General features: G+C 42.1%; 1 non-coding gene across 1 annotated transcript; it reads right to left on the bottom strand.

The window, feature by feature from the left end:
- Nucleotides 1–4,528: 4,528 nt before the first annotated feature.
- On the bottom strand, nucleotides 4,529–4,666 carry LOC119944263. Its single transcript, XR_005455759.1, has one exon. It is a non-coding gene; the product is annotated as a small nucleolar RNA SNORA7 (small nucleolar RNA).
- Between the last annotated feature and the right edge of the window lie 1,513 nt (nucleotides 4,667–6,179).

Here is a 6,179-nt window from a genome sequence, read left to right on the forward strand (position 1 = left end):
ACCATTGATTGATTGATTAATGATTCAATGAAACACATGGACAATTTTAAAAAATTGAATTCAGCAATTCAACTTTTTCCCAAATGATGTCCTATATTGTTATCCTTCGTGCTGAAAGCATGACAGCATTTAGCTTTCCATCATCAATAGAGATTTATGGTTGTATAGATGGCTTTCTTGGTGCCACCCGATATGTTACTCTGCTTTTTTTAGAACCATCAGCTGTCAGTAACACCAAGCTCATTCCGTTTAGCAGTTTACAAATTATTTGCATGTCTTCTGGAGAGTGTCCCTCTAGGATGAAGTCACTGGCTTACAACAATTCTTGCAAGACTGTTTCTAGGATTTTTGATAATTCTCAGTCTGTTGAGTCGGAAGTGTTTTCCAGAAGAGCGGAAGCAATAAACAATTTCTGGGTTGCTCAGGGGAAAATGACCTTGTTGGGGGATTGATCTAAAATCGGCACAGTAATCAATCGATCAGTGGTATTTACTGAGCACTTACTTCACGCAGAACACTTGTGAGAGTACAATACAACAGAGTTGGTAGACACTGGTCCTTGCTCACAAGCTTATAGTTTATATGGGGCGACAGATGTTAATATAAATAAATGTCTATATTGAATTATTAGTTGAACACAGGAAAATGAAAGCTATTCCTATTCTTCACGGCCCTGCCTTGACGATCTGGCTAAATTAGAGGGGGCCAGGGCTTGCCCAGAGCTAGCCTTGAGCTTCTGCGGCGTGGTCCCGTCAAACTCACTTCATCATCCCTCATAACACTGAAGTCGGGAGCCCAGCAAGAAGAATGAAAGGTGACATTTTCCACATTTTTTTAAAATACTGTTAGGGACATCAGAGCCAGGAGTCAGTGAAAAATCTGGGCCGAGCTCTGAAGGATATTAGGTTTGGCAGAATGGGGGAATGGTTTGTTGGACACAGCCGTTTGCTTGCTAGCAGCAATATCAGAAAATGGCCTGTGGTGACCCCATGAAAGAAGGGGGTGGCTCCTCCAATCACATGGGAAGCATGACTTGGCTAAGGGTTAGGTTGAAGCATATGTGGGGCCTGTGTGGGATGTGGAGATCCAATCTTAGTTAACTCTGAATTGGAAGGCTGGTGACTTTGCAGTACAGAGACGGGAAGTGAAACGGCGAGAGTGTTTTTATTTTTATGGTATTTGTTAAGTGCTTAAATGTGCCAGGCACTGTATTAGATACAAACTAATCAGATTGGACAAAACCTCTGTCCCACATGGGGGATAAAGTCTTAATCTCCTAAGTGGTTAGTGCAGTGCTTTGCACACAGTAAGCACTCAATAAATACCCTTGAATAAATTTAGCCTATGATGTAACTGAGGCACAGAGTTAAATAATAATAATAATAATAATAATGATAATAATAGTATTTAAGTTCTTACTATGTGCCAAGCACTGTTTTAAGTGCTGGGGCAGATGCAAGGTTGCCAGGTTGGACATAGTCCCTGTCTCACATGGGACTCACAGTCTTAATCCCTGTTTTATAGATGAGGTAATTGAGGCACAGAGAAATTCAATAAAAATAATGATAATAATAATAATAGTATTTGTTAACCATTTACTATGTGCCAAGCACTGTTTTAAGCACTGGGGTAGATACAAGGTAATCAGTTTGGGCACAGTCCCTGTCCCATATCGGGCTCACAGTCTTAATCCCCATTTTACCCATGAGTTAATGGAGGCACGGAGAATTTAAGTGACTTGTCCAAAGTCACACAGCAGGCAAGTGGCAGAGCTGGGATTAATACTCGTGCACTCTGATTCTCAAGCCCTTGCTCTTACCACTAGGCCACACTGATCTTGGTTTGTGGGAGCAGATACAGGTAGGAGGGGAGGAGGAGTCAGATTCTAATCAGGTTCCTTCCAGCTGTTGCCCAAGGGTACCTATATATTTATGCTCCAGAAAAATCATGTAATTTCTATGATTTGCCCAGTTTAATTTGTCAGAGGGCGTTTGTTTAATCTAGATGTGGGACAATGGAAGGAAAGCTATCGGTAGATCTACATAATGAAGGGATAACCAAAAAGGAAATGTATTCCTTTGACAGGGAGCGGATAACATTGTCATGAAATTAGTAAAACTGAGACAAAGCACCAAATCTCTGTATTGGATTTATATGTGCTAAGTTGACAGGTGCTAGGATTTTTGAAAACCAAAAATTAAACTGCAGTCTCGACTGAATTTTCATGCCCGACTTCTAGTTGTCTTCATTTATTCATTCCTCTGACAACTAAATAGCACGTGGAGTGCAAAATCCTTTAACATTTTATGAAGTTTTGAAAGAAGCCCTACTGAAACGTTTTTCCTATGCCTGGGAAGACCTTTCCACAGATTGTTCACAGGGGATTGAAAACCTTCCCTCCAGCACCATGAAAAATAATGGGTTGGTTAAGTATTAATTTAAGAAGCAACCTTGCCTAGTGGAGAAAGCCCAGGCCTGGGAGTCAGAAGGACCTGGCTTTTAATCCCAGATCTGGCAGTTGCTCACTGTGTGACCTTGGGCAAGTCACTTCACTTCTCTGGGCCTCAGTTTTCTCAACTGTAAAATGGAGTTAACCACTCTCCCTGCTACTTAGTCTCTGAGCCCCATGTGGGACAAGGCTGTGTGTGACCTAATTAACTTGTACCTATCCCAGCATTTATAAGAGTGTTTGAATCATAATAAGCACTAGACACACACCATAAAAAAAGTAGTGACATTCTAGCTGGTGCACTTAGGTCTTCAGGAACAAACCTCCCTTTTGGGGATGGATCCAGTTAAGGAGAGCTCTTATTTTTATCATTTTTTTATGGTATTTGTCAAGCATTTACTATGTGCCAGGCAATGAACTAAGTGCTGGGGTAGATGCAAATTGATCAGATTGGACCCTATCCATGTTCCACACAGAGCTCCCTGTCTTAATCCCCATTTTTTGGATGGGCAAACCGAGGCACAGAGAAATGAAGTGACTTGCCCAAGGTCACACAGCAGGCAAGTGGCAGATTCAGGATTAGATCCTCCGACTCCCAGGCCCATGCTCTTTTCGCTAGGCCAAGGTACTTCTTCCACTTAGCATACAATGAACTTGGTTTAACTACGTTGCTTCTTATCACCCATACATTCCTAAGATGGAGGAATGAAGTCTTGGGAAGAATAATTACGTCCCCTGCTGTCTTCCCTTTATAGCATGCACTTTGGTAAACTACAGGAGAACCAACTGCTAATAAACTAGACAGGCTTCCTGCTGACGAGTCAGTGTCTTGTAACATAGTTTTCAGTTATTTCCATGTATTTTTCAGAGTGTTCTTCATTAATGAAAACATGAAATCTTTTCTCCCTTAAATGCTGCCATTTTGTATTTCAAGGTTGATGACATGACATCTTCAGCCGCATAACTTTTCCAACTGTCCGAATTCCTCTTTTAGCGATTGGGTTATGAGGGGTTATGACCTAGTCCATTTGAAAAAGAGCAGAACTGCTTTGAGAAGGAATGTTTATTTTTAACGGCAAAAATGGAAGGATTCTCATCTTCAGACAGGCAAAAGAAGACCTTGCAGCCAGTTTTCTGTCTGGTAATTTTAACAGATAAGCTTAGCTCCGTGTGTTTGAAGTACTAAAGGCTAGCCTGGGTCCCTGGGAGGCTATGTTCGTGGTCTTGGCTGCTGATTGGCAGATTGATTGATCAGATTGACACTGCTGCCCTGGGTATGTGTGGAGTGCATATTCATGTTCCTTCATTTGCTGGGAACATCCAAAGACAGAAACATTTCACCTGGCAGAAAACAGTCTCCTTAATGGGCTCTCCTGTCTCCCTTCCTCTGTTTTTAACAGCTTCCTCTCACCTTTTAAGGAAACAGACCAAGAGATAATCCTAAAATTGAAAACTAGATACTCTCTCTGCAATCTGCAAGGAGACCTTTGTTCTTTCTGAGCTTCCTTGGCCTGCTGTGGCGAAAGGGAATAGGGTTGAAGCCAGATGGGAAAGTACAACATGACAGCAGGGTTTCTGAGTGGACGTTAAGCCATATCTAATGATAGGAGGCTGAGAAACCATTTAAAAAATTAGCATTATCCACATGAATTATTCCCCCCTGCTAATTTTAAGTTGCTGCCTAATGCTAAGTTCTGTCAATATGGATATTTCCATTGGCAGCAGTTTGATTTACTTATGCCCCACACAGACACACCTCCTAAGATCAAATTCAGGGCTCATCTTTACTAATCCTGTAAATCTCCCACTTTCCTGTCCTTGCTACCCAATCAGCCAATTTTGTTTTGTTGTGTTTTGTTTTTTATGCTGTCGAGTCATGTCCGATCCATAGCAACTCCAGGGACACATCTCTCCCAGAACACTTCACTCTCCATTTCTGCAACTGTTCTGGTAGTGTATCCAGAGTTTTCTTGTTAAAAATTCTGAAGTGGTTTACCATTGCCTCCTTCTGCACAGAAAATTTGAGTCTCCACCCTCAACTCTTTCCATACTGCTGCTGCCGAGCACAGGTGATTTTTGATTTGTAGCAGACTGCCTTCCACTCGCTAGCCACTGCCCAAGCTAGGAATGGAATGGGTAGGCCTCTGCTTGACTCTCCCTCCCATAGAAGAGACTGGTAGAGTCCTGGAAACTCTCCGGGTGTGATCCTGAGAGGGGAATCAGCCAATTAAGCACTCAAAGATATTTATTTATGTGATTACTTATTTTTTTGTCACTTGGACCTGTTACACTCTTATTTATGCATTTAGCAACTTAATATCCACCCGTCTACACCATTGAGTAGCGATTCTTAAAGAACACATGTCTTTTACTTCTATGATATATTACCAAGAACCTAGAAGATTTGGGTATACAATAATGTGCCCTGCACAAAATAGCCACTCAGAAACAGCATGGCCTAGTGAATGGAGCATAAGCCTGGAGTCACAGCGACCTGCATTCTAATCCCAGTTGTCTGCTGTGTGACCTTGGACAAGTCATTTAACTTAACAGAGAAACAGGGGGGCTCAGTGGAAAGAGTACGGGCTTTGGAGTCAGAGGTAATGGGTTCAAATTCCGACTTTGCCAGTTGTCAGCTGTGTGACCTTGGAAAAATCACTTAACTTCTCTGGGCCTCAGTTACCTCAACTGTAAAATGTGGATTAAGGCTGTGAGCTCCCCGTGGAACAACCTGATCATCACCTTGTAACCACCCCAATGCTTAGAACAGTGCTTTGCACATGGTAAGCACTTAATAAATACCATCATTATTATTATTATTAACTGCTCTGGTCCTCAGTTACTTCATCTATAAAATGGGGATGAAGACTGTGAGCCCCATGTGGGACAGGGACTGCGTCCAACCTGATTACCTTGCATCCACCCCAGCACTTAGAACAGTGCTTGATACAGAATAAGTGCTTAGAAAATACCGTTATTATAAATAAGTGCACAGGACAGAACTCAGAGCACAGTAGCTACTCAGTGAATGCTTTGTCAAGTGGTTGGGGAGTTGAGGCTAGAGCACTGAAGGATATGTGTCCTGTTTCCACACTACCTAGTTAATAATAATTTATATTAATAACTGTGGTATTTAAGTGCTTACTATGTGTCAGACAGTTTTAAGTAGGTACAAGAAAATAGGACTGTGAACCTGTTGTTGGGTAGGGACCTTCTCTATCTGTTGCCAAATTGTACTTTCCAAGCGCTTAGTACAGTGATCTGCACACAGTAAACGCTCAATAAATATGATTGAATGAATGAATGAAATAGTCCCTGCACCACAGTCTTAATTCCCATTTTCCAGATAAGGGAACTGAGGCACAGAGAAATTAAGTGACTTGCCCAAAGTCACACAGCAGACAAAGGGTGGAACGAGGATTAGAACCCAAGTCCCTCTGACTTGCAGGCCCGGGCTCTATCCACTAGGCCATGATGCTTCCCTAGATTGATGGGATAGATTTCTGGTCTACTTCTGGGCAGCTGTGTATTTTTACTTCTAGTTTTGCAAGGCTTAGGTTTGGTCCAACTTGCCACTGTGATGCTGGAGGTAGACTAACCTAGACCAGGGACTGCCTGGGTCCCAGATAATGGTGGTATTTTTTAAGGGCTCAGCTCACTGTCATGCTAAGCACTGTCCTAAGTGCTGGGATAGATACTAGATAATCAAATTAGACAAGGTTCCTGTCCA

This window comes from Tachyglossus aculeatus, chromosome 22, assembly GCF_015852505.1.
Source record: "Tachyglossus aculeatus isolate mTacAcu1 chromosome 22, mTacAcu1.pri, whole genome shotgun sequence".
Taxonomy (NCBI): Eukaryota; Metazoa; Chordata; class Mammalia; order Monotremata; family Tachyglossidae; genus Tachyglossus; species Tachyglossus aculeatus.